The sequence below is a fragment of the Anticarsia gemmatalis genome, chromosome 8 (assembly GCF_050436995.1).
Source record: "Anticarsia gemmatalis isolate Benzon Research Colony breed Stoneville strain chromosome 8, ilAntGemm2 primary, whole genome shotgun sequence".
NCBI classification, from domain to species: domain Eukaryota; kingdom Metazoa; phylum Arthropoda; class Insecta; order Lepidoptera; family Erebidae; genus Anticarsia; species Anticarsia gemmatalis.
The window spans coordinates 11,983,565-12,003,632 of NC_134752.1; the positions used below are offsets into that span (position 1 = coordinate 11,983,565).

The 20,068-nt window shown below is 33.3% G+C and overlaps 1 long non-coding RNA gene across 1 annotated transcript; it reads left to right on the forward strand.

The window, feature by feature from the left end:
* Positions 1-16,796: 16,796 nt before the first annotated feature.
* On the forward strand, positions 16,797-17,808 carry LOC142974953 (uncharacterized). Its single transcript, XR_012959587.1, has 3 exons — positions 16,797-17,168; positions 17,404-17,477; positions 17,689-17,808. It is a non-coding gene; the product is annotated as an uncharacterized LOC142974953 (long non-coding RNA).
* Positions 17,809-20,068: the final 2,260 nt, after the last annotated feature.

Here is a 20,068-nt window from a genome sequence, read left to right on the forward strand (position 1 = left end):
TATCTATCGCTAGTCTCGCACTTTACAACACTTAACTTTAGAAGCAAACAATCAGCCGCAAACTTTTCACCAAATCTCCACACAACCTAATTATCAAACGACAGACCGTCACTCGCGATACCAATTACGTTCTAAACTCGGACTTTGGCCGCGACAACAACACAGGAACGCTTTTAGACTGTTGAATATTTTAAACCACCCTGTAGGTGAAATAACGGTGGAGTTTATAATTCTTCACTTAGCTTTGATTTCACTTTGTTCGATTGACGTTCAGTTTTTTTTTTTTTTTTTTTTTTTTTCTTTTAAAAAGACAACTCCCGCACTAAGAATTGCTCTTGTGTCGCGGGGACTTTTACAAACATACAAACAACGGACACAAAGCACAACCAGACCCGAAACAATTATTTGTGGATCGCACAAATAATTGCTCCGTGTGGGAATCGAACCCACGACCTCCCGTTGCAGTGGTATCGGCGTGGCGACCTAAACCACTGCGCCACGGAGGCAGTCGGTTGATAAGTACTTTCGATCATCTGGAATTTATTTTATTGTATGAGTACATAAGACGTAAGTAATGCATTAAGATTGTTCTTGATTTCCATTTTGGACTGAAACCTTCTATTGACTTATCTAAAAATAATAATTATTGTTAAAGCTTGTTTTAGAGATTATTGAGTTTTTAGCATTTTTTAAGCACCTATTTAGCTCAACGACGCTATTGCTTAGAAAATGTTATCTATTTTTATTAAACTTGTTTGCAAAGGCACCCTTTATAATAAAATATATTACACATCGCAAATACTTAATTAATCCCGAAATCAAATAAACGCAATCCATAAAAAGAAAACGAAATTAAAACTTGTATAAAACTTCGAAAAATCCAATTTGCTGAACGTTAAAAAGGCAATTACAGCGAGTGCTACTTTCCAGACTAACAGAAACCCTTATAAATTATTTTTCCATAGAAGCTATTAATTACATTGCCTTTCAATATTCCAGATTAATCGCAGGCTATTTAAAGGCCTGAATCTTGTAATTAAACGAGAGAGTGAGACAGAGAATAAAAGAGTGAGAGGCCCGAATGTCAAAGACACCTGTCACTGATTTATTTGTCGAAAAGAATTTGGATTTTGAAGGAAAAACGGAGTGTGCTTGTACAGACTACGGAATAACGATTAATCTTCATCTTTAAGTAAAAAGTAAGATGGATACGTAGTTTGTTTTCACGTTGAAATTAATGGATTACCTGTACGGCCTAGATTAGGGGTTCTAGGGCGGGATATTCTGAGGCAAATAACGATACGTTAGACCTTTTTGTTATACCTTTTTCGAGGTGACTTTCAAAGGTGATTGTTGAGCTCGAGTGACCTGTATTTATTGAAAATGTAGCCTTTATATATTGTCACAAAAGAAGCTACGTATTTGAAAGATATTTGATTTGTCTAGGTATTATTGAAAGGTGAGAATAACAGCTGGTTCGATTTTATTTTGTACAGAATTGTTATTTATACATATATACCTTTGAAACGATAGATATTATTTAGGTTATAGGTTACTTTTGGCATATAGTCCGATATTATTGTATTCAGTATAAGAGTAGAGTTTCTGCATAATAATATCAGTAAAAAATACTTTGCCTTCAGATTCTCCTTAGATAATTATCAAAAACAGTTACAGATGAATCTATACTAATATTATAAAGCTTAAGAGTTTGTTTGTTTGATTGTTTGTTTGTTTGTTTGAACGCACTAATCTCAGGAACTACAGGTCCGATTTGAAAAATTCTTTTAGCCCCCTTAAAGAGGAAGGTTAAAGGCTATATATCATCACGCTACAACCAATAGGAGCAGAGTAGCAATAAAAAATGTTACAAAAACGGGGTAAATTTTGACTCATTCTATCTTATGTGACGCAAGCGAAGTTGCGCGGGTCAGCTAGTGTTATATAAATATCAAGAAACTTTGTTTTATGTGGGCTCAAGAGAGCAACCGTTTCTTTGCTAAACTAACGTTACTGTGTAGTTATAATATCTGAAATAAATTGCTTGCATGCTTTTCATTCGACGACTAATCTCACGTCCTAGCCATTGCCTAGTAGTAAGAAAATGGTTTCTTTTTATTTATTACGTTTGTAATAACATCTATTCTATACTTACATTTAAAACTCAAATTCAAATAAAAACTACAGTACCTTTAAATAATTGTACCACATTCAACAAATGCTTTTTTCTCCCATTCATTCCGAATGCCATTACTTCAAACGCGTTCAATTTAAAACTCGCACTTTTCACTTAAGTCTGAGCGCGCACTTAGAAAGAGAGGGGCATATATTTCACAAGTTGACAGTATCTTTTGACATGTCGGGGGGATACACCGGGGACTCGAACCCCCATTAAATAACGTGCCATCGATTTATTTTTATCGAAGCTTTTTATGGCAACATTTTTAAAAAGTTTGGGATTTTTAATCTGAGTAGCAAATTGGTTTTGATATTAAATCCAGTTATTTATATTTTCTAAAATGAATTATTGTTATTATGATAAATATTTAATTTTAGGTATTAAAAATCAATATGCTATCACCTTAACTTAGTTTTAACTTAGATAGCAAAAAAGTTCTGAAGTTATTATCGGATTAAGTTCATTGCATAAAACCCAAATGAAAATTTTACATCACAACCTATTATTAAACCTGTATATAATTTATGCAAACCTATAGTCTATCTTAACATAGATACATTCATACATACATAATATCACGCCATTTTCCCATAGGGGTAGGCAAAGACCAAAGAACGCCACGTTCACTTTAAAACTTCCCCTGCCTATAACATCCATACATTTATTTTTACGTTTACATTTTTTCCAAAACATAACTATTCAAAACTTCCTTTGCATCATATGTACACATCTACATACAAAACGCCATCAAAAATGGATTATGTCGGACATAGAGGTAATTGTCTGGCAACCTGTCCCCATGCACGTTCCACAACTTACGTCACTAGCAATCCATCACTGAACCCCTGAAGAATAAACATACCTTCATAGACGTGGAAGTTTGAGCAAAAGTTGATGACGGTGCGGTGTAATGTATACTCGGTTTTAAAAATAGAGGTAAAATATTGTAGAAAGTGTTCATGGTTACTGGCTACGTGTTTGAATAAAATGCCTGATAGAAAAATGTTGATAGCGACTGGCACCATGTCATAAAGTAAAAAAAAACAAAATTCAAGAGTCTCAAATCATTACTATGTCAGCTTCAAGAATCGATTCAAGGCTTTCGTATAAGAGAAGTAAGCCAACATTTTAATACAAGTAACTAAAGGTAGAGTTTCTTGTTCATTCTTCTCACTGACTCCACTAAAAAAACTGACGGTCTTTCATTGTTATCTTTGACATTATAAATGAAAGGATTCGATTACCCTAAATATATACCTAAGTATTTTTTATTTCATCATATTTAACACTCTCAGCGCCATGCGTATACATAATATATGTATTTTCTATTATATGGGCGACCGGCGGACCACATCATGGCGCTGAGAGTGTTAAGGATACTGAAATTAATTATTTATGAACAATAATTATGTTTAACATGCACTCCGGATCGCAAATAAATACGAGTGTAACTTTTTAAGCGACCACCAATCTAAGAATGGTTACTTTACTACAACGTTCGTACATTCCATAGCAACGGCACGGACCCTTCTCGATGTAAATTTAATATTACCCACAAATATTATCGAGTTGGGGTTCATGGTCCACCTGTGTTCCCGGTTTTTGGGGAGAACGATCAATCAAAATCACGTTGTAGTCTACCCTAACATTATCATCTCTTGCCAGTATTTTAACTGTAGGGTGTAATTTCATTTATATTTTTTTACAAAATAAATATTGATTTTTGAAAAATTAAGAGTTATTAACGTAATTTTAAAAAATTGCTTTATTTCTATATAGACGATTAAATTTTTTTGATACCTAGTATCGTTGTTTTGATGGGTTATATTCCTTATTTAGATAAAAAATTAAACATATTTGACTTAATTAATAAACTATTACACACTTAACGACATCGCATTTTAAAAATTTTGTTTCAAATACGAAATGCGGCATGTTTTTTTGCTTACGTACAACAATAAATCCAAAATACTCTTTTAAAAGAGAGAGAAAATCGCTTTCAGAAATGCTAACATTACTATTCTACGTACATAGAAATATTCCAGCAAACCCAACAAAGATCAGCTAATAAGTAAATAACCAATCAACAGCCATCTTCATGATTATCTAATAAAGGACGTGTCACGATAAACTGAGCGGACTAACTTTATTAATACCGGTATCACAATACCCAACAATGACAGACCTCTCCCTACACACGAAATACTAGAAATGAGAGATCTATACTTTTTGGTGTATCAAAATACATTATCGACCCCGATGTGTTATATAGATTTTTATCAAAGATACAGGTCAGTATAATTTGGTTCGTATTATAGCACATCAACATTACTATGTTGAGAGCCTTGTGTGCAAGGTTCGCAATTGGCGGAGGTATACGTTATTCAAAATTTATACGTCATCATTGACCCATAAGTCTATGCAGCTGGTGGTATAAAGGCCGTATGGTTCAGATATGTCTTTATTTACCTTATGTTGCATCGAAATTAATTGCAGTCTAAAACCTTATATGAGGCACTTATTTGATGCAAACGAAAATACGATCTAGTGACGTCACTATGTCGTAATTCTATAATAAAATACGTTTTTTTCATTTCTTAAAGAGTAGCTGATTTGTAGTCAACAACACTATTATTAATTATAATCTTGATGAATTGTACATGTAAAAGCTCTCTACTAAGTCATCGGACTATAAGATGAAGTACGGAAATAATCCAAGATTGGTCGTAAACTAAACGTATCGTTGACGATGCTAATTCGGATAAGATAACGACGGCACGTCACGTCTCCGTACGTCAATCTTGTACGAGATAACAGGATTACGGAGTTTGGCCTGTGATTGACAGCTTTGGTGGGCCCCTAGCATCGCGAGAAGAGGTGGTTGTATGTTTTCTTGGAAAGCGAAAACAGGAATGATTATAAGGTATATTTGAACAAAAATGTTGAAGCTAATTTGCTTTTAGACGATATCATATGATGACCGTTACAGCCGGCACTACTGTAGCGCGATTCTCTTCAATCGGTACTGTCGAGTGTCGAAAGTTTAACGGTTAAAATGTACTGCCAAAACAATTTCTACGATGCGACGTTAGAGTCGCTGATTATATTTTATCATACAAAATTTCTCGATAGCTAGCCGGTTGTCACTAGTCGATTGTAGTAGAGAATCGATTACTGAGAGCAAAAAGTTTGGCATATCAAATTAACTGCAAAAATACTAACTAACAGCTTGTAATGCTGAAATAATTTTTACGTCTTTTCCATTGTAAATACTCTTTACAAACCGCTGTATGGTAATGACTCCTACAAGTAAAATGCTTTCATCGCCTGTGAGGTATTGAGGTAGTGGCCACACAACTGACACAACCAACACTTCACCTGTTTCTCTAATCATAAATGTTATCACAAACAGCGGACATAAATCCGTTTCTCTTGCCCCACATAAGCAAAGATATCCTCATGTACCTATCGCTGATCAAGCCTGATTGCGCATTACCATGTCAAGTGCAGGCCTAATGTCGGCTCGTTATCGGCCCTCCATTGGCTTTCGATACACACATACAAGACATGATTGGAACATTTTTGTGTCGTACGTAATTATTCGCACACATTGAACCGTACTTTGAAGTTATTTAGGGACACACACTCGGGCGTTTTTTTAGGTTCCTTACTATAGCACCACGAACCTAAAGACGCTTAGACATTATGTTCTGTCTCGTTATTAAATAATAATTAGTCATTTCATGTTCTATTATAATGTAACGGGTCATAAGAGCGATTAAAAGTTTAAAGTTACAAAAGTTTTTTTTGTTGAAGCCACGTTTTAGGTATGCAAGTCTTATGTTTCCAATAGACAACAGTTTTTTTATGAACATAAAACAATGCGACAGTAGCCGTAGGTTTCGTTGATTAGCTAAGTATATCTATTTCAGAATAACTGGTCAGAACTGACATCTAATTTAGATTGCAAGGATCTCTATTCGGCGGTGAGACGGTCAAACCATCTTGTATTTTTTTTATGTCACCTTTCTCCGTACAAGTTAGTAAATGTCACGCAAGTGTAAATATAGCTTAAGGTTTTTCACACACACTTACATAAACAATCTATAAATATACACATGTATTATAAGAGTGTGTGTGCGTATGTGGATGATGGCATCATTAGATGTAAAATGCGGCAGATAAGGGCGCTTAAAAGTAGGCTGTCTTTATGAACAAGGAAAATGTGATACTTTGATCCTCAATAAAGGGACTCCTTATCGATTCACTATTGATATTTGTATTAACATAAAGACATTATTAGCAGTATTCAAGTACGGTTCTAGCTCAAAGTAACATAGAAATGACTTTTCAAAGTTGCTTGTAAAAAAAACATGGCGATAAATCCTTACATACTTGTGAGTTCTTTAAAGACAAGTAATGTTTGCCTACGCGCTATAAGGTAGTGTACACTACTTAGCAAGAGCAGAATACATTTGCTTTGTACTTTGAATGTTTGCCTAAAAAAACTATACCAAAATTATTATAAATCATGTCATCAATGTCGAAATACTGTACCAATTTACAATACACCATTAGGAAAAACAAGCGTTATGTATTCAATGTAATGTACGCAGTGATAGTCGAGTGGTTTAAGTTGGCGCCTCCCACGCAAGTGGTCGCCGGTTCGAACCCGATGCAACACAAAGTTAAGTGTGAATTAGAAATAATTATCACTTGCTCTAACGGTGAAGGAAATCATCGTGATGAAACCTTGCATCGCCAAAATTTGTTTGATACATATATTGACGACATGCAAAGTCCCTAACCCGTACTTGGCCACTTGTTCTAAACAAAGTCATGTTACTACAGAATTTTAAATATGTGCACGGTGCAGTCTCTATTGGACGTCAAACAGGCGTTTCATTGGTACAAGGTAAGGCAGCTCACGTGCACTTTTACAATGCACTACACGTGCACTCCATTTTCAGATCGAGGTGACGATTGTATGCACACGACCACGTGGAGCGAACGTATTGCTTCGATTTTAAATCTATTTCAGATGGACAACTCCGTGACTAGGAATGATTGTAAGGTAACAAAACAAAGGGTAAAATTGATCCTTCAGTTAGATCATAGGAAAAAAAATGTATTATTCTCTTTCAAATAAATGAATCAAATACTTAGTTATAAAGGATTGACGTTAGGAAGTGAGACAATAGACGCTAATGACGTCATCGCCTTGCTGTAAAATGAGCAACGCTGTGACGTTATGTAACTTTACAACTGCATGTATTGCCGTCTTTCTGATTACGTAAAACAAAATAAAAATACTTTTCTAACTGTTTCCAATATATTTAATAGACGGAAAAAGAAACACTCCGTTTGTATCTGTAATAATTTACAATTTGAAACATTTAAATCACGTATGTTATGCCAAAATTTTGAAGTATTGCTTCATAATAAGTGACTTATTAACTACCAAGCCTTGTTGCTTTAATTTAGCCTATAGGTACTACGGAGGCTGTACGTAACACGACAGTGCAAAATGGCTCTGGTAGAATGGCTTTTATACAATCTAGAACCAAGAGTTTAATAACTTTATAGGCAAAAGTTCGTGGAACTAATTTTAGGGACATCGAGCTTTATCGAAGCCTAAAATACACTGCCAAAGTGTTGTCGTTAAACCAAATTCACGTTTAAACACCCGTTTAGAGACTTTTCAGCTGTAAAATTTAAAAACAGTTTGACATAATGACATAACTTAAAAGTTTTATATAAGTCAAAAGAAGAAACAACAAATTATAATTATTATATAGTAGTTAGTTATTATACGGGACATCGCTAAGTCTGCGACTAATATTACTGCTACCACGGCGATTGAAATCTGCACCGAAACGTCAGACATGACAACGTAAAATACATGTTTGTATAAATTGTTTAATTCAAGTATTTTTATATAAAATAAACATGCAACGCGAAAGTCTACATGCTATACAGATAATTGCCAGAAACATTGGTCAAACTGACATAGCAATGATTCCATAGTAAGACATTTTTATAAAAATATGTATTCAACACCATTTTCTTTCTGGAATCAAAGGCATGAAGACAGTTAAAGTAGTACAAAGAATCACTAAATCATATTGACAGCTATTCCACTAGTAAACACATTTCGTGAACATAAAAGTTACGACGGAAAAAACAACTCAGTCAATATATTGAGCTATTTTCTTGATTTTTCTTTTGAAACGATCTTAGACTCGCTTAACGCTTGATAAGTAACTGAAGTGATTTTTATAAAATACTTTTAAGAAATTCGTGTGTAGTAATTCGAGTATAGGTACTACGTTTCACCACTACCTGTTCAAAATTATGTCGGTTGAGATTTTAAACTGACGAAAATCCGATTCATCGTAATATTCAAAAAACTAAAGGAATTCTGTATGTTTAGCCATTCTAAACTACTGAATTTGAAAAAAATAAATAAAATACACACATACAATATACATGGGACATAGGCACCGGGAAGGCCTACAGGCTTATCAAAGGCTTGGAAAACCTCTAAACCAGCGTCGCGGGCAAAAACTTAGTTTACAATATTTTTATCTATCCAGAATCAAAAATTAAATTACCGATATTTTCGTATACGTCCGATAAATTATAATCCAATATGGCCGCTGTTTATAAACGTACTTAGCTTAAAAGCTTATCCGAAAGGCTTGGTATTCGGGTGGCTTATACCCAACATCGTTTGTTTTGGACCATTCGAATATTTGTTTAATTTCGCCTCGGTTACATACGAATTTTCGGATTAGTAAGTCTTTTTTGTTTCAACTTCATTAAAATTTGCATCACAATTGTATCATCCAATTTGTTTTTTGATTTGAATGTTTTTAATCTGTTGGCTTTTTAAATAAGTATTTAGCAGTTTTATTTTTATTGAAATCATTTAGATCGTATACTTGTATATATTTAGAAGAAGAAGTTATAGTTAACTTAACACAAATTAACTACATCCATAATATCCGATCCAATACAAATGTAAATTAACTAATTAAACAATAATGATGGACAGTTTAAACATTTCTTAATAAAAATCACTTAGCTTTTCTATACATTAGCTACTACTTTAATAATAAAATGAATCAATAATAATACGCCGTGAAACTTCATTCATCAGTTTTCTAAAATCATTTGACTAAGAAAGTACGCGATTACATACACATATTGCTATGCTTATTTCGCGTTAAACGTCATTGTATTGAGCATCAGAGTTTGTGAAGCGATCTGCCTTCGTGGAAATGTTATAAAACAAATGGCTCAGGCTTTTCTCTGGAAAACAATCAATCTCACTACCAAATTTCCCCCTAAATCCATGGTCCATCCAATTTCCATGAAACCGTTATAGATAGGGTTTGTTTTGTTTTATTCTATTTGTTTAGATGAGGCCAATCTGTATACTGTTTATTAGTATTTTTAAAACTTATGCACATAAAAATATATGGGACATCACGCCTGTAACCATCAATGATGTAGGCAGAGGTTTGTGAAATAATCTCCACGTTTCGCCGTTATAGTAAGTCCCATTTAACAAGTAGCGAGCTTATGGCCTACAAATGGACTGTTGTAAAATAATTTTAAAAAGATTATTAGCATTTTGTCCGACCGAAGGCTGTAGGGACCCTAAACCTCGTCATTACTAAATTACTATCTTATTGTACACTTATCTTAGTGTATGCAAAATATAATAATAGTACTAATAGCTAATTTTTTTATACTTATCTCACTGCTGGGCAAGGGTCTTTATCCAAGTGATAATTGTAACAACACATATCTTCGAAAAGTCATTGTCTCTAACAAATATCTAAAATAGAAACTTATCAAGTCCGGAAATATAGCCAAGTTTCTCCTTGAACTAACAAAGCTTATAACTAAAATAAATACCTATTATCCAAGCTTATATCACCAAATATATTCCAGCCCATGGGTTTAATTAAAAACTAAGTTGAACGTGCAGTCTCAACATTGATACAAATTAATCCCCCGATCCTAAACAAACATTGGACATAAGTTTTGTAGACAAAGTTATATACGCTACGGGTAAGGCTTTGCTAAAATAATAGAACGTGCTTTTGTTTTAAATATCGCTTGTTTATAATCTGTTCTGATTAAGTTTATGTACTTAGTTTTTATGAAATTTATCACCCCCGTTGAACGCGGGTCTTCAACCAAAATTAATTAGTGCTTAAGCTCACCGTGCTACGAAATGCGTCTTAAGGATTTTGTATAACTTCAAGATATTGATATTTAATTTACAGTACCATCAAATCATAACCTACTTTAAATATTTCTATTACAAATTAAAAACCCTGATTTGTAAAATATTTAGTTTACAGTCTTGAACTTGTACCTCAGACTCGAAATCTTTAAGTAATTAACTCAATAGAAAATATACTTTGAAGAAATCTAAACAAATCTCAAAGTATTTCAGACTTCAAGCAAAAATCATGCCAAAACTTACAAAGAAACGAAAATAAAACCCCTTTAAAATTAGGGTTCTTATTAGAAGGCTACATATTAAGTCTCTTTACAAAACATCGATTAAGATCGTAATAAACCGTTCAATTGCGATTGAACGCGTCTACAAACACTCAACTCTAGATTAGCCAAGTCAAACTACTTTGATTTAATAAATTCCAGTTCGAGGGTGGAATCAAATGGTTCTTATTCCAGTGGTTTGTCATTTGTCAACATTTCAGACAATACTTGGTACAGGGGAAAGCTTTCAAAAGATATTGCCTTATTTATTGAGCCGGGGCAGAGAATGGACTAATGCGTTGGTTTTAACTCTCGTGCTTCAGTATTGAGTAAGTGAGACCAATTGAAACGTCATATAAATTTACACACACTTAATTCAATTAAATGTAAAACAATCTTGAGATTTTTACCAAAAATATCTTTCTTTGGGTTTTGTAATGTAATTTTGCGAGGTTCATGTTATATGAGTGATTCAATTTTGAAACGTTGGCGTTGCTACGTGCTAAATATCCTAGCTGATTGTCTAATATAGTCAATTGTACCATTGACGTGTCAAATATTCTGCTATTGCCCAACTAGCACACAAGCTGCTTATACAGTCGTTATACAGCCTGATAGTTGCATAAGAGTCGTTCAAATGCTGTACAATTCTCTATAAGTTGTATACTAGCTATTTAAAAAACCCTTTAACAGCTAGGCGGGACAGTAGCCGTTTAGTAGGAAACTAATGACTTATAGTGATATATGAGCATGTAATTGCATCGCTAGACAGCCTAGGGAAGTATAACTGAGTTAATGGAATCTTCTATAACACCGTTAACTGTATAAGGGGACTTTAGGAGATAAAGGAGTTTAAACGGAGTTATGCGTTGCGCTTATAGCGCTCAAGAGCGTAAATAAGCTTTTTGTAATGCCTTAGGTTCTATAACAGATTTTTTTAGGGCTAGTGTATTACTCATCTATAAAAGAGTTGCGTAGGTCTTTAATAGCGCCTTGAGCGTTATATCAGATATTTATATGGCTTCTGTACGGCAAATAGATGTATAAGGTATCATTCGAATCATTTTTACAGCCATGGGGATTACAGAATTATGTTAAGCACCTAAAGCGCTATAACCGAGTAATATACCTTTATACTATAGCTTAAAATTATTATCGTAATATATTTACATAGGTGCAGTGGTGGTTCAGTCTGTCAACTGTTTTTAAAGAAAAAATAAAATAAAATAAAATAAAATAAAATAAAATAAAATAAAATAAAATAAAATAAAATAAAATAAAATAAAATAAAATAAAATAAAATAAAATAAAATAAAATAAAATAAAATAAAATAAAATAAAATAAAATAAAATAAAATAAAATAAAATAAAATAAAATAAAATAAAATAAAATAAAATAAAATAAAATAAAATAAAATAAAATAAAATAAAATAAAATAAAATAAAATAAAATAAAATAAAATAAAATAAAATAAAATAAAATAAAATAAAATAAAATAAAATAAAATAAAATAAAATAAAATAAAATAAAATAAAATAAAATAAAATAAAATAAAATAAAATAAAATAAAATAAAATAAAATAAAATAAAATAAAAAAGATTTTCAACGACTGACCCCTAAAAGTACGAGTAAAATGCTGGTGTGCGACCAAAACAGTTATATTGAAGCACTCCTATTTATATATTTATTTTATAGCATTTGGTAAACATATTTTTTGAGGTTATTACGATCTTTTGAAGATCATATAAATCTATAGCCTGGTAACGTTAACATAATTAAAATCATTTTTTATTACCTATAACCCTAATTAAATTATCTGTAACCCTCAAAGTCTTATTTATGTTCAAAATACAATTTCCAAATCCACATATCTATATAATTTTTGCACTTAAAACTGAATATTTTGAGGGCGCATGAAAATATTGACGATAATATACATATATATTGACAGCAAACTTGAACTCGCACTTTCATATCACGTACACAAAGAAATAAAAGCGATAGACTACTTGTTATTTTAATAATCCAATCCGTAAAAATAAAATGTCTCCTCATTTGTCACTGATGATTCATTTTAAAAAAATATATTTAGTTTACACCATAATAAACCGACTATATTACTAATTTAGAGCGTTAGCATTTATAACCGCTACACAGTAGCGCTAAAATAAGGTAAAGGTGGTATAATCGCGCTGCAAGAGCTTTTTCGAACGCTCGTGGCGCTAACCACCTCTGTACAACAGCTGGTAAGCGCCACGAAGCTGCGAAAAAGCTCTTGTAGCGCGATTATACCACCTTCATCTTATTTTAGCGCTCCTGTATTACTACTATACTACATACTATTATAATTACTATTTACGACCACTGTAGATCCAATGTCGAGCTATAAGCTGGACAGTATGGGCCTATTTGACGCTACAAGAGATCTGTAGACGCTTATAGAACCACTATACTTCTTACTAAGGAGCCTAAGGCGTTATAAAAATCCTTTAACCGGCCATTGTACAGCTTGTTATAGCGCTTGTGTGCTAGTTGGGTGGTTATCGAATATTTGACATTTATTCAATAAGCTATCACTTACCTGTCAAACACTCGTTGTTATCGTATTCCAAACACGTTTTCTCTAACCTATAACAATATAACATATACATACATCCTCATTAAAACCTTACTTTCCATTTACCCCGCAGCGGTTACCAGTATTATGCTAATACAAATTATACGCCGATCGTTAATCGGATTATGTAAATTATACGAAACTTCCCCTTCAATCCACCTGCTTTATACATATCTATAACTAAGGAGTCTAGTACATTTGTACTCATTAAAAATGAACTAACGAGGGTGACGAGCCGATAAAGTGGGGACTTGGTTTAAATGCAGTACTTATACTTTACAGTAAGTCAAATATGGCGAGCCGAAAAATATGGCCACATACCATAATACATAAATAAATAAATTATTCATTATTCTAAACCTATTGCATGTCTAACTTTAACCGACACTAAGCGACTAGCAGGGCGCTGGAAGGGTTGGAAGATTCGCCGTTCGGATACAGTTTATAGCATTTATATTTCGTGTTTGTTGCCATTTTTTCGGCTGCCCATATTTGACCCGGGTACCTTATCTATAACTTACAAGTCTCTAGTACATTTGTACTCATTAAAAATGAACTAAAGAGGGTGACGAGCCGATAAAGTGGTGCCTTGGTTTAAATGCAGTACTTACTCTCGTTCTACAAAACAAAATTTCGTAAATGAAAATATGTCCAGATATAACTCAAATCCGAAGTAGGAAAAGCTCTTTGTGACGTGTTAAAAATAGATTATGAGGCATATTATGCGCATCGTTAAAGGCATAAAGTAGGTGTATTTCAATACATCTCTGCTTAAAAAACCCACATTTTAAAAAGTTTTCTATGTTCTATACTGCCCCTGTGGTGATCTCGTGTACCAGATTCGATTTTCAGGTTGGTTATTAATATTTTCATATTTATATAAGCACGTTTCTCAATAATAACCCGGAGTTTGGTACCGAGTCCGGTAATGGCTATCACCATAATACACAACATGTACACAATATTGAACTATTATGTATCTTTTCTTCATAAAATTATATTAAATACCTTAACCACTATAATTTCCTTGCAGCCATTTTTCTACAAGACATAACTCCAGGTAAACGCATCCCAGTAGAGTGCTAACTCGTAGAAACCGTCTCCAAGTTAGACTAAGTTTAATAATTATCTCTTTGTCGCCGCGGTGCAAAAGTTAAGCCACTTGATACGAACGAGCTCCTAGAATTACCACTGACGATGATAAAATGGGTTAAGATGAGTAGCTTAGTTGTTCAACTCTTCACCACTAATTTTGAAATACAATTTCAAAGAGCCGAATAATAAGGCCGTATTGTACAAATAGACAGTCCCCAATATATGTTTTTAAATGTGACTTTTTGCGTTTGGTTGTATTTTGTGTCTGTCTTTCGATACAAAAGTTACATCTAGTGCGTTAGCTGTCTTGCTAAATATAGAGATAAATGTCTATAAAGTATAATAGAAAACCCTTGACAATTTATATGTTCGTAAAAATCCTCGCGATATACACTGTGATAATTATAAAAATGTCATGCCCTCATTCGTAGATATTCATCATTCGTATATAAATTCGACTCCCGAGCGTTCTAATCATACCTTTCTCAAAAAGTACCTATTTCTAATTACAGTGAGACTGTAGTAAGTTAACTTTACTTTTACTTTGATCGCCGATCCATTTCAATATCTTGTGCCATTATACCATTACCAGTAGTAAGAGTTCATTAGCAAACCCTCGAACCTCTTATACAGAGAGAGGATCGACATGAAAGGACCTAAGTCCTTCACAAGAACTAAAGATTGGTAGTAATCTTGTTACAACTAATAAAAATATTCTGTATAGATAGTTCTGCCATTATTTTGCTGCCAGACAGTAACAATAAACACAGTGTCATTACTCTAGTTGTATATTTACGAGAGTTTAAATAAAAAAAAAGAGTTTGTGTCCATCCGCGGGGCTCAATTTATAACCCAATCAAGCGGAAACCAAGAGTCTACCCGAAACCAATCTTATGTACATATATGGAATACTAATATATGGAACTGCAACCCTACATCAGTCTGTCTGTCGTGACCACTATCAATGTAACTCAATCGAAACGGCGGGTAATAACAAGGTATCACAAATTTTACAATTTTCCGCGCATAGGACCTATGGCGCAAATTCTGATGATGATTCTTCTAGGATTGCGTTATTATTTTTGCCAATTTATTTATAGCTGCTTTCAAAGCTAATAATTCAAGTTCAAACAAGCCTACGTAAAAGATTATGACACTATATTACCATCTTTATTCAAATGTACTCCCACATTTACGAAACGCGATACTTCTAAGAGACATTTCAACCGTCAAAGTCCCTATTCCGGGAATAAATTAAATACTTATATAATAGAGTGAAAATATCAGATATCGGGGGATAAAAGCGTTTCTATGTCCCGGAGGTACTCGAGAGCCGTAAACACTGAGCCACGACAGATACAGTTGGTTGTAGATTTATGATATTATATTTATTTGTTATGAGAGTGATAAGGATTTTAGTAGTCGTGAATGTGTTGCGTGACGCGAATAGGAATTGATGATGTTATTGATAATACATTTTTAATGCGTGTTGTTTATCTATTTGAAATCTTTTGCAACATGCAACCGGTGCTAAATGCTACGTAAATGTTGTTTAATTTTTTTTCACACGTTCTTAAGTATAAATTCTTTTTATTTTTTTATTTTAATAACACGTTGAAAATAAATAGTATTAAGAAATATGATAAATATTGACAATGAAAGTTGATATAAAAAGTAGGTAAATAAAATATTGTACGGTATCGCGGATATAATCATTTAGGACTCAATTTCCTCAAATATATACATAGCTGCTACTACATAGCTACATAGTTATATCTATATAAAAACATACACGTGAAAAGAAACCCATACAAAACAGTAACATATAAAATTGAAATAAAACCGACATAGTAATAACACACAATCGGTAAACGATAAAATAAATGAAATTTCTAAATTTACGATATTCAATAAGATAGATAAATGTCGGCTTGCACATAAAATGTACATAAAAAACTGAACTTTTATTGTTTCTAATGTTCCTTTCTTAACCGGGCTTTGGAAGGAAAGTAACATGAAATTCGTATTCGGTTTAGGTAAGTATTATGTTGTAAATGTTGCTAATATTATTTGAATATTTACGCCATTTGTCCATAAAGTAGATTACATCTAAGGTACAGACGGATTAGTATTGTACATATTTTCTTTATATTTATCTATCATAAATTTAGCTCAATCTAATGGCTAAAATTCTTAGGCAGTTTGAATTGTTCTCATTCTTTCTGTCACATTCTGTTCCTTTTCTACTGGATGGTTGCTTACATTTGTTGTCATTTTATTGATTGAAAAGTTTTTTTTTACAAGTAGTAAAACCGCCACGCATCCTGTTTTACGCAAATTAAACGAATGATTATGGTAACTAACACTTTGGCATTCCAGTGTTTCTGGTCTTCGTCTCAATCGAAGCTCACGTAGACCCAAAAATACAGATATTCGAAATCCGCGAAGACGGTAACAATGGTATAGAACTCCGAGATCTCAATTCCAACCCAAGAATCCAACAAAATGTTGAATCTAAACTCTTAAAGTTACTCAGTCCAAAAAAAAAGTCGAAAAAATTGGGAGCTGCTAAAAATTTAATTTCCAAACTGAAAAATCTGAAAGGTGATGAAGGAAATAGAATTGGTGACACAGCCTACGTTTACACACTGCTTGGCAACTTAGCTGAAAGTAATAAGCCTAGTAAGGAGTACAATGATGAAACTAGACTGAGGTCTGAGCAAGAACGGCTTTTGAGGAACCTTTTGGAACTGTTGTAAGTATCTTTTGAAAAGATTAGATCGTAGGGGACCTAAATTGGCGTAAAATGATAGGTTTGACGTCCTATAGCACAACAATTTATTGTTTCTTACACAAGTCACTGTCACATTTTTTTTGATTTTATGTCAATATAGAGGCAAAGATAGAGCTCGTTTATACGTATTAATGAGTGAAACTGAGTAAAATCGATAAATGGTTATTTAAAAAATAAAACATGTTTTTTTTTTCAGAATAAAACAAAATATTAAGAAATCGGCTAAGAAGCGGAATCCACCTGCCTTGCGGAGCGGTGATTTGTTTGAAGGTATTTTGGGATAATTTCCAATATCTTAAATCTTGTTTAATTTTATTGTAAAGGAAAAGATTCTCAAAAGGCCCTATTGCTGCGTTGCTAATTTTCACAGCACTTAGAGTAATATTTCGTTTTACTAAGTAATATACAATACTATATTCTGGTCTAGGACGTCAATGCCGACCAAGACTAAGACTATTATATCATTGCTTACTGTTTTCAGACCGAACTGCGGCTCCAAGACATAGAGATTATTACGACGATCAGGACTACTGAAGATTTTTCCTCAAATCTTGTCCCTGTAAAAAAAAGGAAGGAAATAAAATTATAAAATGTAAAATTCGGTATTTTATTTTATCTAGTTTAACAACGCTGATTTAATAAGTTACTAACTATAGACACCGGGTTACACTTATGTTAACGTCTGATCAGCGCCTCTAGCGGGTGACGCGGGAACTAATTTTAAGTAGGTACATTGTATGTGACAAATTCTGAATACTAAATACAGAAAGCAGTAGCTTGATTCTTTACTACTATCGACTACCGACAACCGGCTAGATATCGACCAATTTTAAACTATTTTGGCAGTACATTTTAAATGTCAAGCTCTCGATACTCGACAGTACCGACTATAGAAAATCGGGCTTCTGAACAAAAACTGCACAACCACATGCATCCAAATACCAATATGGATCCGTTACTTCTTTCATGCATTTTAATGAAGAGAATGATGTAATTAAATGTTGTTTTTTCGCCTCCTGCGCCCCGAGCTGTTTATTCAGAGAGTGTGGTTGGAATTTTTAATGATGTATTCAGTTAATTATTATTGTCTGAACAACATTTGTGAGCGGGTTTTATGCAGACAGTTATCGAATTCGTACTGCGGTAGTTTCTGGTTTGTGTTCTTAACTTTCGTCGTAAACCAATGATTTGGTTTTGATTTAAGTGCATTTTTACTTACATAATGTTTTACCCAAAGGTTTAAGTAGAGGTGTATGAAATATGCCCACGTTTCGTCTCATACAATGTAAGCATGCCATAGGAGGCGAGCCATAGGGGTTTTGCCTTAAACCCACCTGGCGATCAAGTGTGGGTTGAGGACTTTATATACCTTCAAGATCTGTTCTAAAGTAGGTACTCTCAAGCATGCCCGATGGCATTCACAAAGTTTTCCTTCACCGTTGGAACAAGTGATAAATGTTTCTAATACACACAACTTTGAAAAGTCATTGGTGTGTTGCCTTGGATTCGAACTGACAACCACTTACGTGAAAGATACATACTAACTTATACCACTCGGCTTTCAGTAAGTACTTAATTTAAATAGTTTCCATAAAGTGTTGAATTAACCAATACCTCATGCAATCATTAATTACGTAAATATGTTTCGTGGAAAACTTAATAAGTAATTTTATTTCATCAAAATTGCTCATTATAAAATACCTCGTATTAATTACTGTATTATTTTAAACCTTATTCAATCAATTTACTTACACGGACAAATATGGAAATTTTGGCTGCTTCCCGTAATTATTGGGAAAAGTCAAATATTTATAATGTAACTGTAGGAAAATATAAGAATGATTGTTATTTTTTGAACATGCGCAATTAAATATCATCAGTTCGTAAATTTAATCTGAAGCAATAAGAATGTAAAGAAAAATATCCTCCTTACGAATCTTCATTAAAATTTCGGGGATGAGAAAAAAAATACTACAGATATTTCTATCACGAATAAATAATCTACAGTCCGTATGCTGCTAAAGGTTAAGATAGCATTAACTCAAGATCACCCATTTCCTCTCTAGGAAACTCCCAAAAACATTCCCAGCACCATTTCCCGGACAAAGAGCCCAACACTAATCAACACAGCTTTACCTGCAATTCGGCTCCAAAGAACATTTCACATAGAACGTAGCAAATAAATCCCGGTGACGTAACAATCCCGTAATAGTGCGTCCCGCGTCCCGCTAATTGAATTAGCGACCGTGATCCTGGATCGCGGGATTGTCGTCCCCTCACTATTTACCTGGCTTTGTGGGGAGTTGTTGATGTCCCGTGATTGTTCGAGGAAATTGCCCGGCAATTTTACAGTAGGCTTTCAACGGTTCTTTCATGACTTTGATACAAATTAAAATTTAAAATAATATTTCCAAAACAACTTTGAAATATTGTCAGCAGTTAAAGTGGTAAAATCCTATTTTACCTTTATATAAACCAGGAGTCAATACAATAGACAAATTGGTATGTGGATGAAATAGAATGAATGCAACCTGTTTCTTAATACAAAAGTAGTATTCACAGACAAATATAAACTTGAAATAAACTTGATATATATTTTGTAGCGCATTATCGCATTAGGTTTAAGACCTGTCACAATATGTGTTTGTTTATAATTAATAAAAATAATACTTAAATATTTTTTTATACGTATTGCCAATGGTAAGAACATATTTTTTAAGGATTGCTCCCATGGGACTGCCATGGTAACATGAGACCAACATAATTGTCAATGGCAAACATGGCTATATAATTACATCTATGCCTACACCTTTAGGGTATAACAGGCGTACTACTATGTATATGTAGTAAAGACCTTACAC